Consider the following 17,823-nt stretch of genomic DNA (forward strand, 5'->3'; position numbering starts at 1 on the left):
CATTAATAATAATAACAGCATACTTTATATAGGATTGGCAGGATATTTTAATCCTAACCAAATCTGAGAGGCAGTGTGGGTCAGTAGATAGGGCACTGGATAGGGACTCAAGAGATCTGGGTTCTACTTGTGGCACTGTCCCTGGCCTGCTGGGTGATCTTAGGCAAGTCACTTTCACATCTCTGTGCCTTTCTGTTGTGTCTATTCAGATTTTAAGGTTTTTGGGCCAGAGACTGTTTTTCGTTTATGGAGTCTAGGTCAATGGGTGCTACCATTGTACAAAGTGTCCATTACAGTTATTTAACTTTTTGACAACTCATTTTTTAAATGTATGGTTTTTAATATGCAAAATGTTTTGGTCCAGACACTGTGGATTGTATGTAGCTGGGCCTAAAGACCAAAAAAAATCTATAAAGGCAAATAATATGAAGTTTGCAATTTAACTACGTGTTAACATGTTAGACTATAATGGCTCAGAAGGAGAAGTTATCGTTTTTTATGAAGAAAGGAGGCCAGATAGAGGATTGGTTCAATACTAGAAAATATTTACAAGAGAGAAAGAAGTAAAGTATTCAGAGTTAAAATAAAAAGGAGTATTCTTAGGCACAACATAAAACTGCATCTGTTGAAACAACTCAAGTTCAGAGCAGTCTGATAGGGCATCCTTTGTTGCTCAAGTATGGCAGTATCTATCCGTGCCCTCAATAGATAAATTAAATGACGACAGATGAAGGGCCATTGCCAAGACAGTGAAGGAATTGCATTTAGATGTGTAAATAGTTGGTACTAAACCATTAAAATAAACAGGTGAAATACAGATTCAATGGCTTAGACTGCTAATACTGGTTAATTTGTTCTTTGACCATTTTATAAACTGTCTGAAACTCAAATTAGCAGCACATTTCTTCTAGTAAAGAGCACAGTCCTTTGAGGTGCTAACTTGCCCTCTCAGTTTTCAATGAATACATAATGTACCACACAGCTTTCAACTCTGACAGATACATAAAATCATCTTATTCTTCTGAGGGAGGGGGGCAGGGGCAGGTTTTAATCTTGCTAGAAACAAATCTAATTCCGAGGTATGCAAGTTTTTCCAGCTCTTCTGTCCTACCAAATAGGTCAGTCCCATTACACAGCACTAAAAATCTGGGCTGAAATCCTGGCCGTGGTGAATTCAATCGGAGCTCTGCTAATGATTTTGATAGGGCCAGGATTTAACCTCTGAATCAGAAAATAGCCACTAGGTACAGCATTTGCTTCCTGGTCACCCCTCGTCCCCAAAGAATATCATGTATTTGTAAACTCTCAATGCTCTTGCTTTAATTCTGCATACTGGAAGCTTCTCAAGCTGGTTGTGAGCTTTTTTTTTATGTTTTACAACTATATCCTTCTACAGATATTTGGGCCCAAGATGTAAAGTCTGGGAAAGTTTGGATCTGCCTCCAAAGTTCAAGGATGTTTGGATCTGGAGTTAATTCATTATGGAGAAAGGGCCCAGCTTGGAGGTTTAGATCTGAACTTTATTAAATTTCAGGGCATTCAGATTTGGGATTTGGTTTAGGCCCAGCTGTTATCCGCATCTCTGTACATGCTCCTCTAACAGATTTGGAGGCAGCCAAGACTACACTTGTCAGTATGTAATGTAAACAGCAGTCAGTATTGTTGTTTTTGATGTTGTAGGTTGGGTAAATTTGAGTTTGATTTGTTGGTGGTAAGTTTTTATTTTTTGTGTTCATCTATAACAGAGGTGGGCAAACTACGGCCCGCGGGCCACATCCGGTCCACAGGACTGTCCTGCCTGGCCCCTGAGCTCCCAGCTGGGGAGGCTAGCCCCCGTCCTCTTCCCTGCTGTCCCCCCCCAGCAGCCTCAGCTCACCGCACCACCAGCACTCTGGCCCACCGCTCCTGTCAGGCAGCATGGGTCGCGTAGCTGGCTCCGGCTGGGTGGCGGGGCTGCGAGCTCCTGCTGCTCTGAGCAGCATGGTAAGGGGACGGGGAGCGGGGGGGTTGGATAAGGGGCAGGGGTTCTTGGGGGCAGTCAGGGAACAGGGAGCAGAGGCCAGTTGGATAGGCATGGGAGTCCTGGGGGGGCTGTGGATAGGGGTTGGGGCAGTCAGGGGACAGGGAGCAGGGTGGGTTGGATAGGGGGTGAGGTCCCGGGGCACGGTTAGGAGCGGGGGCCTGGGAGAGGGCGGTCAGGGGACAAGGAGCAGGAGGGGTTGGATGGGTCAGGGATTCTGAGGGGGGCAGGAAGTGGGAGGGGGCAGATAGGGGGCAGAGGCCAGGCTATTTGGGGAGGCACAGCCTTCCCTACCCGGCCATCCATACAGTTTCACAACCCTGATGTGGCCCTCAGGCAAAACGTTTGCTCACATCTGATCTATAATATCACGTGGTAGTCTGGATCCGCAGTGATGGAAGCTTTAGAAATACCTAGGCAGGCACAGAGCACCAGAAATATATCAAATTACTTTATATTACTCTCCACAACAAGTTACTAGAAAGTCAGTTGTAGGATGAGTGATGAAAATCAAACAAACAAACAAAAATTTGGTTTCACACCACTTATCCATGTTTTTTTCCAGAAGTATCATCAAAAGAGTTAGGTACATAATGTAAATAGAAGTTCTCATTCAACAGTGGAGATACCAAGACAATAACCAAATTATATTTTTGTTCGTTTTTATTTTCCTCCTAATTTTTAAATGTTTAAAAATTTCCAAACCAGTTCTAGTACTGATCAAAAGTTCCTTTAAGAGACCTCATCTCATGAGACACTCATATCTCAAAGCTTTGATATTGATCCTCTGTTCATGAAACACAAATATGACTGTCATCCTTTGGAGACTGCTGCCACTCTCTAGCCTATAGGTTTGTTTCCTTGGGATTTGCTTATTTGTTTTACCAGAGTTTACAAAATATAAGCATGGTCTAAGTCCTGCTTTTCATCTTAGTAGAAATGGCTTAGCCCAATATCCCTCACACCTGTCTCTGTTATGGGGCATATCTGAACAACTAGGGCCAGATCCTCAGTTAGTGTAAATTGGTGCAGCAATACAATCCTAAAAGACTCCTCATCTTTATACAGTAAAATTTGGTACCATCTGGGTTAAGATTGAATTTCAAATCATGACAAGTTTGGGAGCATTGAAATCTTTGTTTTGGAGACAGCCTATTACAGAGATCCAGTGTTTTGGTTTAGCCCTATTTGTACTTATTAGCTAAAGGCATAACAATTTGCGATGTGGTATGAATAGATTCCCATCACTATAATTTCAACTCAGTGATTACACTGAACCAAAAAACTTTTCCTGAGCATAAAGACTCAGGATGCTATTCACATTGTTGCTGAAAATCTGGCTGCAGGTTTCATTCTGTCTGCTACGGGTGCACTTGCTGGCACTCTGTATCCTATGCTACTGGACCATGTGCATAATCTGATTTAAATCCAGGCACACGCAAAGATAGGTCCCTCAGAAGCCAAGAGAAAACATAATTCTCTAGGAAATAGAAAGATTGCTACAGAAAGTCACCAAATGTCACAGCTTCCGTTTCTGGAGCAGGGTCACTAAGAGGGGATGCTGTAAAAAAGTTATCTGTGTGGGGAAATTCTGATGCAAACATCCATTCTGATTCTTACACCAATCAAAAGCAGGAGTAATTCCACTCAAGTCATGGGTCTCGCACTGGTGTAAAGCGGAATCAGAACTGGACCCTCCAACTGCTTTCATTTCCATCTGTCAAAGGCACCTCCAGGCCTTGTGCCTCAATGCATACCCAAGTCATGGCAATATCTATAACAATATACTCTTACTCATGTCTTACTTCTTAATTTAAGAGTAGATTGTGCTAGCTAGCATCTAATAGTTATTAATATCCTAATAGCATTAAGGTGTTCAGTATTGAACTTAATTGTAACACTGATGAGAGTCCACTAGAAATGTGGAAATCTGATTATGTGGAATCTCAATAATAAATCACAGCTTTCTTCCCATTCCTTAATAAACTGTTAACCAATACTAAATTAACTATAAGTAGTTAAAGAGACACTGAAAATTTGGACTGAAGGACTACTGGTATCTTTTTAATGGGAAAGATTAGATTCTTCAGACCTGGTGTACATGAGAAGCCATTAAGCTGTATACTAAACCACTTGCTGCTCAGTATTCTTCATCAGTTAAAACTTAACAAAAAACACACACCCCTAAAAAACACATGCCTAATGTATTTCCATGCAGCAAAAACCTGCAGCACCAACTGAGCACCAACTGCTGTGAAAAACTGTCATCCCACTGCCACATTCCAGGTGCAGTCCAGGCCAGTGTGGGGTTGTCTCACCACCTGCCCTGCAACCTTGGGTGCCTCACCGTGCTTTGCTGTGGTAGCTCCCAACCTGGGCTGCTCACAAACAGCCCAAGAGCTTGCAGGTCACACCCTGAGGGTCTGTGTATAGCTACAGCCCTGGTCCAGCAGCTCTGACCCCAGCAGCCTGTCAGTATCACTCCAGTCACAGTCTGGTTTCCACCAGCCTTGGTTACTACTTGCAGGCTGACCCCAACACACTCCCAGTCCTGAATTTTCCTAAAAACATCTGTACTGCACTGTCCAGCCCTCTCCTGAGCAGTTGAGATATCAAAGGTCCATTGCCCCGTTAAGGGTCAATATTCACCTGTTTGCTAGTTCATTTTAAACACAGCACTGGATTGGTTTAGATTTAAAATAAAACAAAGAGAGACGTTTTAAGTGAGTACAAGAATAAGGCATTAAAGTCAGAAATGGTTACAAGAGAAATAAAGATAAAGCATTTCCTAGTAGCTAAAACTTAACAAGCTAGACTTGGTTCAAGGTAACGTCCTTACCACAAGTTCCCAGCAACAACACTGACCAAATTCCCAGGTCAAGATATCCCTCCAAAGGTCAAAGGGCTGGTTCCTTTGTCTTTTTAAGTGAAAGAGAGAGAGATAAGGATAGATCACTTGGGGTGGTTTTGCCCCTCACTTTTATAGTCCCAATCACCCTTTGAAGTGGATTCTTCTGAGGGTTACCACTCAAAGCAAACTTTATTCAAACAGTAAAGAAGTCAACATGGAGTCTGGTGGTAAAGGTAGCCCCATGCTCTTTCTTCTCTCCTGTGTCTGCTGAAATGCAGATTTGCCTTGTCTCTGGCCATTTTCCCCTCTTGCTGTCTCAGGGACCCTGTTTGCTACTTATATGTAAATTGAGGTAAACACACATTCCTCTGTTTAGGATAAACCTATTCAACTACTTTTGCCTAGTCAGAGCTGTGTGGGTCTGAACATGTGCTAACATCATCATACAAGGGGAATGCATAACTTTACATATAATGTTGCTACATACATTTCACAAGCAAGTTAATTAGTTTTCAAATGATATCTCACAAACCATATTTTGTACAAAGATTATTACAATAGTGTGGAGGATGTGAGTACAGGGGTGCTTTTGGTCACACCTACTTCACTAAAAAGATCATGCACATTCCAGAAACCTTCTCAAACAGCATGGATTTGCTCCACCTATACCCACCAACCATAAAACCACATGCATTCCCAGAGTTCACTACATTCCCTCATCAATAAGTTCTGGACACCCTAAAGGAATATCAACCCAAGACTTATGAATCTGACCCAGGCCTTTCCTGGCTTTTAAAAGAGAGTCATAAAAAACTGGTGCCAATTGTGACCAAAATAACCAATGCATCTTTCAGAGAAGGAATCTTCCCTTCCTCCTTCAAACATGCAATAGTCTAACAAACACAAGAACAAGTATACACTGGTTTTAACCAACTACCTCCAATGCCAAACCTACCATTCCTGAGTAAGCTCATGGAAAAGCTAGCCAAAGCTCGTCTAACTGAGGCTAACATTCTAGACCTGGCACAATCTGGATTCAGGCCAGGACATGGAACTGAAACTGCCTTATTGGCACTGATGGACAATCTCTTCCTGTCGATGGCAAACAATCAGTGCAAACAACCATTCTCAGACTCCTGGACCTCTCGGCAGCATTCAACATTGTTGACCATGAGATACTGCTGTCTCACATAAGAGAAGGGGCAAAGGTCCTGGCTAATGCACTAAAATGGTCTGAGTCCTTCCTGTAGCACCCAACGAGTAGATGGGAAACTGCACCTCTACCACTACACCTCTCACTTGTGGAGTTCCGCAAGGATCAATTCTCTCTCTGGTTGTTTTCAACATCTACATATAGCTACTAAATGAACTGGTCAGATAAAATGGACTCAAATGTCAGTAATATGCAGATGACACACAACTCTATCTATCCGTCACCACATATGACCTCATCACTGCCATCAAGATGGCCCAGGGCTTCAAGAAGATTAGCTCATATATGAAGAACAGCTGGCTGAAGCTGAACCCAAGCAAGACAAAGGTGACACTGGTGAGCAAAGGAAAGCATTCTGAAAGGTCTACAGCCACAGTACAATCTCCTGTGGTTGAATGTACACACCTCAGTTTGTCAGGTCAGTCCATAGTTTAGCATTGCTCTTGGATTCCTCATTGACATAGGCTCTCACAAAGTAGCGTCCATGAATAATACTTTCTATCATCTTCAGTTAGCTCCTTCCCATCCTGGCAGACAATGACCTGGCCTCAGTCATTCACGCCTTTCTCAGAAGGACTACAGCAATCTGATATACCTGGCATAGATTCATAGATATTAAGGTCAGAAGGGACCATTATGATCATCTAGTCTGACCTCCTGCACAATGCAGGCCAGAGAATCTCACCCACCCACTCCTGTGTCTGAGCTATTGAATCCTCAAATCATGGTTTAAAGACTTCAAGGTGCAGAGAATCCTCCAGCAAGTGACCCGTGCCCCATGCTGCAGAGGAAGGCGAAAACCACCAGGGCCTCCTTCCAATCTGCCCTGGAGGAATATTCCTTCCTGACCCCAAATATGGCGATCAGCTGAATCCTGAGCACGTGGGCAAGATTCACCAGCCAGATACCGAGGAAAGAATTCTCTGTGTAACTCAGATCCCATCCCATCCCATATCCCATCACAGGCCATTGGGCCTATTTACCATGAATATTTAAACAACAGTTAATTGCCAAAATCATGTTATCCCATCATACCATCTCCTCCATAAACTTATCGAGTTTAATCTTGAAGCCAGATAGGTCTTTTGCCGCCACTGCTTCCCTTGGAAGGCTGTTCCAGAACTTCACTCCGCATGAAGTCTTCAGCACTTAGGAAATTCCTACTAGTACAGAACACTGCAACATTTCTCCTCAGCAACACTGGTTACCACAAGCACATGAAACCTGTCTTGTGTTCTCTCACTGGTTTCCCATAGAATGCTGAATCAAGTTCAAGACTCTGTTCCTTATCTTTAAGTCGATCCATGGCCTAGGATATCTAAAATATTGTCTAAATTTGTAGGACAAAGACCATGGTCCTCAAGCACAATGGAACTCTCAGCAATAAAAGTAAAGCTCATCTGTATGGAAGACAGAATTTTGTTGCATGCAAGTTCAAGACTGTAGAATGAACTTCTCCAGCAACTAAGGGTTATCACACATCTCATCATTCTGCACTCCTAGAGCAAAACACATTTCTGTGACCTTGCCTTCTTTAACAAATACATTGCAATGTGTATATTTTAAAACAAACAAAAAACCTAAAACCCTACCAAACAAGACAATCCAGTGTATGTTATTCTCCTCCTGAGGAGAGGATGAGAGAACAAACATGTGACAGATGTGTAATCAGGTTGCTTAATGCACTACTGGACAGAGCTCAGATACTACAGAGAAGAGCACAATATAAGTAAGACCTTATATAGAATACTTATCTAATATAGCTGTGATAGAAATACTTAGAATTAATTTTACCAGATACCTTACGCTAACAAACAGACCTAATCTATTAGTTTAGTGGCATATATTCCCTCCTTCATATGTATACATCAAAGGACAGGATGAATCTGGCAACAGATAATCTGACCTGAAAGTCTCACTTTCCTGCCGCACAAATGTTACACACTCATTAATATGTGAAGGCATTTCTTAACAGCAATAAAACAACTCCTAAGCGGACGCTCAGCTTTGCTCTGTCTTACTGAATGAGTTAAGACTGTTGCACAAATATATAGCAAGAGAAAGAAGAACTGCATTATAGGAATGGACATATTTATGCACTTCTTCCAGTGTATATAACGCCTCCCCATTGCTCTAGATACTACATTAATCAAAACTGACAACTGTCCAAAAAATACAAGCCACTTAACAGAGGTGAACTGTCCAATCAGAATATAACAGCCTAGGTCATATCCCAAAATAATAATAAAATAGCCCCAGTCAGTTACCACCCACTCTTGACCAGCTGTCAATTAAAAGCCTAAGGGAAAAAACTCATTACAGTTAATTACCAGCATTCAAAATTGTATCATCTATGAGCTGACTCTTCTTTATCTATTTATAATTACTCTACATACAGTGGGAGCCATTAACAGGGAAGTGCACTGTTGTTTCACTGTAAGTAGAAGTTTGCTAAGGGGCTGGTCAAAAGCCCACTGAAGTCAAAGGGAGGCTTTCCTTTGCCTTAGCTTTGGATCACCCTCTCAAGTTGCCCCTTGAACTCCTTCTTACCTTCTCTAGTTGCAAGGGGCATTGACATCTGTGGAAAACTATTGGAAAGAGATTATATCTTGGGTAGTGAATGGAACAAGACCATTTTCGCTGTCCCATTTCTCTTTTTTTCCAGTTTAATACAAACCTGCCTTATTTTGTTGATAACATAAAAGCCCCTTGGTGGTTCAATCAGTACTGAGACCTTTCAATTCTCACAATGCAAATGCTTCTAATATCTTATTTCTATCACCCCAAACTATGTCAATTCTGAAGAACTGTGGGAGAAAGGTAATTTGTACTTTGTGTGTAAAAACAAACAATACAGGGCAGGTCTCTATTGCTATGGTATTTACTTTCACTTTCGCAGATTACTGTTGTGAGTTTTTCCCTTCTCTTCTCTCATGTCATAATAGATCTACCTCTATAAAATATACTTCAAAATTGTTCATAGTATGACATGCACCACATACACACAGTGAATTTTTCCTCAGGGAGTACTGTTCTTTATTTTTTTCATCACAGGCTCAGAGTGAAGATATAATGGGTTGTGCATGAATTGGCAGTAACGTTTGTTTCCCCAAAATCACTGCTTCAACCCTAATTTAGCAGCATTACCAGAGAGAACCCATTTGAGTGAATGAACCAGGTTGGCTAGAAACCATGACAGAAGGGATCCTAACAAGGAAAGCTTCCTGATGGTGGGGTGCAGGAAGATGTCAAAGAAAGACTGCTTCAAAATCCTGAAAACCATATTGTAGGCTATAGAGAGAGACTAGTAGACCTTTGGAGAAGAAGTCAAGAGCCACAGGTAATTAGAGGTAAATGGGTTTCACAGGGAAGGGAAATCTGAATGGTAGTTTTGGAGAGTGGGACAGTGAAATGGAAGAAACTTCAGAAGATTTATTATTCATGTTGTGGTAGCATCAGGACCGCATTGTGCTTGGCATTGTGCCCATATGTATTATGAAAGAAGCAATCCATGCCCCAAAGAGCTTTTAATCTAAGTAGATTGTTTCTAAGTTTTGATATGATTCCAAGATGCTGGGGTGGGGTTTCACCAGTCATCAAAAGCAGCACTCTGTCCTGTTTAAATGAACCTTAGTACGAGCTGAGAAAATTGAAAGGATCGGTTTTCTGTAGTTGAGAGAGGAGAAAAGGTAGTAAAACACAAAATAATGAATTGCATAAAAGAAATAAATGAAGTGCTACTGTTTACCCTGTCATAACACAAGAATAAGGGACCGTTCAATGAAACTGAAAGGCAATAGCATTAAAATGGATAAAAGGATTTTTTTTAAATAGAAAACATAATCAATCTGTGAAACTCACTGCCGCAGATGCCATTGAGGCCAAGAGCTTAGTAGGCTTCAAAAATGGCTTAGATGTTTGTATGTATAATAAGAACATCCATCATTACTTGGAAATGATTAAATAAGGTTAGGAATATACAAGCTCATGCTTTAGGGTATAAACTAAGACCCAAGTGAGACTAGGAAGAAACTTCCCGTACGGGCAGATTATTCTGTAACCATTCACTGGTTTCTTGCACCTTCTTCTGAATCATCTGGTGCTCCCCACTGTCAGAGCCAGGATATTGGACTAGATGGTCCTGATGCAGTACGACAATTCCTATCTTCCTGTTGTCACACCAGAATTCCTTTGGTTGGTGAGCCGCTGTGTTTTTCCAGCCCTCACAGCAATACCAGAGTGCAACATCCCAGCGTGTATTTCGCTGTTGCACAGCAATGAGAGACTGTGGCCCGGGAGCAGGTGGCTCACTTCACTCATCAGGACTCCATGATAGATGAGAAGTGAGGCAGCTCTTGAGAGATCTATTTCAGGCTGGCAGTACTTCAGTCCATTCTGATGTTTCTTGCAAAGATCTGGCAGGATCGAAGCATTTAAAACAAAAAACAAAACAACCCAACAATGCTCCCCTCCGCTTTGATTTTGTCCGCTGTAGCTCTGAGAGCTGTGCCGAAGAGTGAAAGAACCAGGTCACTGATGATTAGAGTCTGTTTTGATGTAGGATTGCTTGTGTAGGCTCTGGAGAAAAGTGAATAGTGAGCATGAGATTAAAGAGCTAGTATTAAAGCAGATATGCGGGCTTTGGTCCTACAACCTAGCACACAGTCCCAATCAGACATCATGCATTATTATTCCCTTGAGACGGTCTGGGGCACTGCCCCACTGGGCTCCACTAACACAGCACTACTCTCATTAGATGTGAGAAGCATTATTAAGTATTACCAGCAAATCTGAGGCTAGTAGCTCATTCAGCATCTAAAATTATTAGATGTGAGAAGACATCTATAGCAGCTGGCACCTACAACATTATAGCAATAGACCTGCTTCTAAAATCTAATGCTAGGGGGGAAGTGGCAAGGGGAGTGGGTGAGGAGGAGAATGGCAAAGAAAATGGGTGAAAAGGGAGCAAAAATGGGGCGAGCAGAGATTGTACAACAGAAGACAATGCAAAAACAGAGTGAAGACAATACAGGAGCAATTGATATAAAGAAAAGAAAAACAAAGAACATTTATCCCACAATAGAGATCCCATGCTTCCTAAGACAATAAGCCAGGAAAACCAATGCAGGCAGTGGGAAGGACCAGTTGTGAGGGGTAAGGGCTGAGGCATTTGTCATATATTAAAACTTGGACTCACAACCTTTACTTCTAAATCTTTGGCCTCTATTTTTGGTACTGGTGGGATGCTCTTCCACTGAAAACATTCTGACATGGACCCTGATGGCCATTAGCCAGGTCTAGAAAAGAAAGCACATACTTTGCGCCTGACAAAACCAGGATGGGACAAATTGATTCCTGCTGTAACGTCATTGACTTCCATGAGCTTACACCACTGAGATGATTTGGGCCTAATCTGTTTGCACTGAACAAGTGCTCAAATGAACCAAGTAATCATGTCAACTGAGACGCCAGGCTACGTCTAAACTATGGGCTCGAGTTGTGATTCCTCTGCTTGTACACACACACACGTGTGCTGGCTCTCCGTGTCAAGCTAGCACGTTTATAAATAGCTGGGTAGCTGAGGTAGCACTGGTAGAAGCAGTGGAGGCATGGCTGAGCCGTGACTAGTGTGACCCAACCTGAAATAGGTGGGTACGCACACAGCATGGTTCAGCCGTGCCACCGCTGCCACTAGGGTCTGTTCTAACTTAAAGCAGCCATCCACAGTCACAAGTGGGCTGCTCTTTAGGCTAGAATATCTCAAGTTCATAGCTCTCCAGCTACTCCCCTTCCTGCCCCTGACACACCCCTCCCACCCCTATTCATCCCCATCTCCCCATCATACCCCTACACTAGTTGCTGAGGTGGGGGAAGTCAAGGGATAGCCTAGGTCTGTCTTTGCCAACTCCACATTGCCTCTGTGCTGGGAGTATTCCTTGGTGATGAATATAAAAGTGTTGCAGCAGAGCACAAAACTGGGTTTGGGGTTTTTTTAGGCTCTTAACTCCATTAGAAAGCGGAAATGGCTTTACCGAAACTGAGAAAGTAAAGCAGTGTAACTTAGCCCTGTGATTATCCTCTGATGGATAGCAAATACTTTTCTCTGAACCAGAATGCAGGACTGCTGGTCTCCATAAGGATTATCAGGAGGCCCAAGTGACGGGGGGGGGGGGTGGACTCTTGACTGGAGTAGAAAATCTCATCTGACCCTTTCTGAGAAGATTCCAAACACGCACACAAACCTCTGTGCATGCAGCACATGCTATCAACCCGTCCGTTTATAAAAAGAATCGTTACAATACGAGTGAGGAAATATCCTTTCTTGCAGTATTTCCACATCTGGTCCAAGCGGATCTCACAAGTACGTAGGCATGCAGTAATGAATGGGAAAGGGAAGTTAACCAAACTTTTTTTAACATTGGGTTCAAGTTCTGGGTGAAGGTTCAGGGAAAGGGCAGGGGTCCCTGTTTTACCCAAACTAGTCTGAACATCCCTTGTAAAGAATGAAAACAGCTGTCTAAGGCAGTGCTCCAAGTTGCCAACAGTTTGTAAGGCTAAAAAAGTTTAATCGATTAAATGAACAGGCATTTGTTTTCCTACCCACCAATGTATCTGATGACTATAAAGGGACAAACTGCATATCTGGCAACTGAAGCTGTCAGTAGGGCAGGCTAGCAAACAGGAATTATATTTTGTAGTTCTTGTTCTGTATTAGAAGAACATTTACTGGGGATTTGGGAGATGCAGGTTCCAGTCCTGACTTCAAGCAAGCAGAGCAGGGACTTGAGCCTCTGTCTCCCACATATCAAGTGAATTCCTTAACCACAGGACTAGTCTGGGGTGGACTGGTGGTTGGCTGGCTAGGTCGGTTGGTCTCCCTCTCATCTATACCATGTCTAGAGAGATAAGAGGGATATGTTTTTGCTAAAAGTTTCGGTTTCAACGAATCAACATTTTCTAATGGAAAAGAGATTCAATGGAAAATTCCCAACCACTTTTAGCTGTGTTTTTCAGGTGTTAGCTAAGGGTCCGTAAAAAAAATTTTTTTTTAAATTTCAGTTATCATTAGTAAGCTTAGGGTAGCTGAAATTACCAATGAAACATTATAAAGTAAACTGTAAGAGATCCAGTCAGGTGCCCCCTGCTGGGCACCCACCAGACTGCTGTGCAGGTAATCCAAAACCCTGGAATCCTGGAGCCCTATGCGGCTTAGGTCTCTGCAGCCCCGGGTCTCAGCCGGTTGCAGTATCATTTCTTCCCTTGGTGCGTCTGGCACATTTCCTGGGCACAGACTCAATTAGTTACTCCTTTATGGAAATGGTGCTCCTCAGCCCACCAGTCTTGTGTCCCCAGGACCAGCACTGAAGATACCTCAGTTTCTTAAACACACCCTGTCCCAGAATCTCACTGACAGATGTGAGTCTTGTGGGTTACACTATAACTCTCTCAGGAGGCACATGTAATTTTGAAGCAAATAACACACTCACACACTTTACACAGAAGTCTAACACATTTGCTCTTTTTACTTAATCATATGAACCACAAGAGAGTACAGATCATTTAGAAAACAATAAACACGGCAACCACAATGCCCCTCATCAGCTTACCCTTCCCTTAAGAGATCATCTAGGTTCAGAAAAGCAGGCAGAGTTCCCTGCCTCTGCAGGCCCCTGCAGGCTGGAATGCTTCTCTCTCTTCTTGAGCTGGAGACAAACTGGCCTATGACCCCAGGCAGCTCACCTCCTCCCTTTCTATAACTTGTAGCCCCCTTTATCAGGTCAACAGGTGACCAGAGTCCTGCCAAGTGACTTCATTACCAAGGCAACCTCTCCCCTGCTAAACCAGTTCTCCTGGTTGAGAGCCAGTCTATTGTTTAGAGCGATTCCATTTCTGTGAGAGAGCACTTAACAACAACAGCCCGCTTGTTTTTTTTCTTTTGCCACCAGCCTTTGGAATTTCAGTCCAGCATGGAGGCGAACCAGCAACAGAGAAGGCAAAAGGCTGCACATTCAAAATGAAGTTTGCTGCTGGGTAAAGACACATAGAAGGAGGCATTCACGACTTAGCAGTTTTCATAGTAACACTTCGTAATCTCAGCTAGAATTCATAAATTAGGATAGCCGGATTCCCAAATTGTCACATAGGCATATTAACAAAAGCCCATTGGAATCAATAAGAGTCTTTCTTTTGGATCAGGCACATTACACTCTCCCCTCCAGCACTGCCAAAGGTTGAGCAACGGAGTTTATAATTGAGGGCTGAATTATGGCTTAGTTATGAATTAGCTTCTGTCTGGCCTGCTCTCCTGAGTCATTTTTACTGTAAACTAAACTCTTTGCAAATCACTGTCATTCATGACTAGTCATTACTGTTACAATGAATCAATGTTGGGGGAGAAATTAAGGATGTTATGGACCCCTGCTAAGAAGTCACAGGTACGGCTGTCCCTGAATTAGGATCTATAACCTAATTGATCTCAGTGCAAATAAGGATAAGGAGCAAGAAAAGGTAAACTAAAAAGGTTCTTTATTTAACATAAGGTAAGTATATGGACAAAATATCTCAGTGGCTTGCATGGGCATGAAGCCCAGAAACCTCTCCCTCTACAAATGACAGACAAATATATTTATACTTTACAGATCAAAGTTCGTCTGATCGTCTGCCTCAGCGTCGAGATGTTGGATCCGGACCTACCACTGCATTTGGGAATGACACGTGGTGCAGGAGAGACTCGGACGTTTGAGGACTGCTGGACCAGGATTAGGATCAGGATCAGTTCTCAGGTAAGTAGCTGTGGTGGTACCTCTCAGAGATCTTCCGGCGGTTCTTGATCCAACAACACTAACGCAGACTGCTGCTAGGTAGGACAGAGGGGGGAGGAGGGGGCTTTAAAATCCCCTAGTCTCTAAGCAGATTAGTGACCACCTGACCAGTCCTTTTCCCACCTTTCCACAAAAGAGTGCCAAACGCAAACAAAAGGGCACCAAAGTTCCAAAGAGAAGTATAGCCAACATGGCTGCCAAACAACTACTAGACACCATTCAAGATGGCGATTTTAACAAATTTTTTGACATTATCATTTCCCAGGTAAATAAAACAAGATAAAACATAGACATAAATCAGAGCATGCATATTAAAATATAAATACATGAATAACGCTATACATTACCAACACTGCTATATTACACTGTTCTTTTGCTGCAAGTTTGCCTCTGACAGCTTGTAGTTTGATAAGTGAAAGGAGGTTGAGGGACATTTTAGACCACAAGGGTCCACAGAAATCACACATATCACAGTCCCAACATAGCCCTGGGACAGTTTTTAAGAACTATATCATAATGATATATAAACATACCAAGATAATATTATCATCATTGTAACAACAGGGGAAATGCTTCTGCTGCTCTTAGCCCTGCTAAGAATTTTGTTGGTGATATCACTTTTACAACCCATATATACATCATTGGATGCGTTTCTTGCTATAAGCTTCTTGCTTTGAAACACAAAAGTAGACCTGGTCAAAAATTTTCCAAAGGAAAGTTTTTGGAAAATGCCAATATGTGGAAGGTGAAATATTTTGCAGAAGTGTGTCAACTTTGTTGAAAATTCGTTGAGAGAGAAAAATAGAAAAAATACAATTTTTTTTCCCACAGTTCCACGGCCCAAAATGTCCAAGAAAGCCAGGGCTTTGCCTGGGTGCTTGCTTTGAAAGTTTCCATACTTCTGTTGAATACTCCTCATAAATAATTCCTTCTACTGTCTCACATACAGGCTCAGACTCCTTACAAGGACAGAACTGCATCTGCAGAATCCAACCACTAGCCACTCCTTCTCTCTGGCTGACCTGGGTGCATCCCGCTTAGCTTAGAGAGCTGCCCTGCATGGGTGGTGAGGAGGATTGGTCCCCAGGCTACACAGATATGTTCCCCCAGTGCCAGGGATACCCAAGCAGTTGTGGTGGGGGAGGTGTCTCCCATGGAGGAAATAGGAGCTGGCTTAACACATGTTCCTGTACTGTGGCTGTCAGTCAGGCCTGGCTAGGCATAGGAATAGGTGACTCCTGGCAGTTTTGAGGTGGTTCCCTGTGCCTGTAGCAGGGAGGATGGGGTCTGCACACACCACACAGTCAACCTATGGAACTGGTTGTCTGAGGATGCTGTGAAGGCCAAAAGCATGGGTTCAAAAAAGAATTACATGGATAATAGGTCCATCAATGGCAATTAGCCAAAATGGTCAGGGATGCAGCCCTATATGATCCGGGTGTCCCTAAGCCTCTGACTGCCAGAAGCTGGGACTGGCTACAGAGAATGGATCATTCAATAATTGCTCTGTTCTGTCTATTCCTTCTGAAGCATCTGGCCCTGGCCACCGTCAGAAGACAGGATACTGGGATAGATGTACCATCAGTCTCATCCTTTATGGCTGTTCTTATGTTATTAAAAGAACAAAAAAAAAACCAAAAAACCATTACAACAAGGAGAAAAATTATAAAGAAAGGATGCATACAGCACTTGAGATTCCCAGGTGGTCTTGCATCCAAGTACTAACCAGGCCCAGGACAGTTTATCTTCTGAGCTCATATGAGTTTCAGTGCATTCAGTCCAGTATGGCCATGGATAGTTGAATCTGGATTAGAGGACAGGGCTGGGAGTCACCAGCCCTTGAAACAGGTTACTGAATGCCTTCTACTGCTGGCTTTAGAAGGTTCTGATGATACCTGTTCCACGGGATCCTTTCCCTCATTTGATGTCCTTTTTTCCTAATTTCTCTTCTTCTATCTATCTACCAAACCCTTTTTCTGGGAATCTCATGATGATTAAAACAATTCTAGCTTCCTATAGATGGATGGAACATGGTAGGCCACTTGAGGTGGTCAGTATCCTGACTAACACAGAAAAGAAACCCACAGGGGTTTTCACATAGCCAAATACCTCATCTAATTAGTGATGTGCATGAATGGCTGAATGAGAGTCTCACTGTCCCTATTTACTATCTAGTGAAACCACAGCCAACAAAATGGGCTTGGCATACTAAGCAGTGAAACAAGACCCTGTTGAGCATGACTAGTCTGGTACTGTGAAGAGACATGAGAGGTGCAGAATAAGTTAGAGGCCTCCAGGCTGCCAGAGAAATATCACTACTCATATTGTTTTTTCACTTGCCAGTTTACCAGTGAGGTGGAGGGAGGAGAGGCAAACCCTGAGGGGCTCTCACTTCTGGCTCCAGGTACCTGGTGCATGCTGGGCATGACCTGCTGTGGGAGAGGTGTCATGTTGGGTGTTTGACTAAAGCAGTACACCAGTAACAAAGGTGTACTAAAGTGAGTATAGGGAGGACAGAAATCTCCCATGGCGCAGAAGGGCAAAAGCTCATTTAATCTTGATTTTCAGTATGAATACAGACCAGGAAAGTGGGGCCTCACAATGCTTCTCAATCCTGAGAAGTCCAAATGTCTCTTCATCCAGAGCCTCTATCTCCTTTCCTGAAGAAAAACATCTCTTTAAGCAGGAGGGGTCAGAAATGTTACCACAGGGATAACTGGCTTTTGGCAGCCAAGCGTTCATAGCAGTAGCTTTTTGATCCTTCAGAGTCAGCTCTTTCTATCATTGTGAAGCAGAATTCACCAATCAGTGGTTGTTCACCCACTAATAGGGAATGTGAGCTGGGGATAGACCATCGTGAGACAGGTTAGTTTTATGCGATTGAAAATGTGTTGCAATTGTAATCCTGCTCAGTATG

General features: G+C 42.9%; 1 long non-coding RNA gene across 3 annotated transcripts in view; it reads right to left on the reverse strand.

Annotated features, from left to right (window-relative positions):
- LOC311516477 overlaps positions 1 to 13,781 on the reverse strand; it is a 165,746-nt gene extending 151,965 nt beyond the window's left edge. For 2 of the 3 annotated variants that reach the window (XR_014710423.1, XR_014710424.1), the window contains exon 1: positions 13,692 to 13,781. This is a non-coding gene — a long non-coding RNA (uncharacterized lncRNA). The remainder of the gene's footprint in view (positions 1 to 13,691) is intronic. The other variant, XR_014710425.1, reaches the window with a different exon arrangement.
- Positions 13,782 to 17,823: the final 4,042 nt, after the last annotated feature.

The sequence above is a fragment of the Lepidochelys olivacea genome (genome assembly GCF_965140295.1).
Source record: "Lepidochelys olivacea isolate rLepOli2 genome assembly, chromosome: 2".
Lineage (NCBI taxonomy): Eukaryota > Metazoa > Chordata > Testudines > Cheloniidae > Lepidochelys > Lepidochelys olivacea.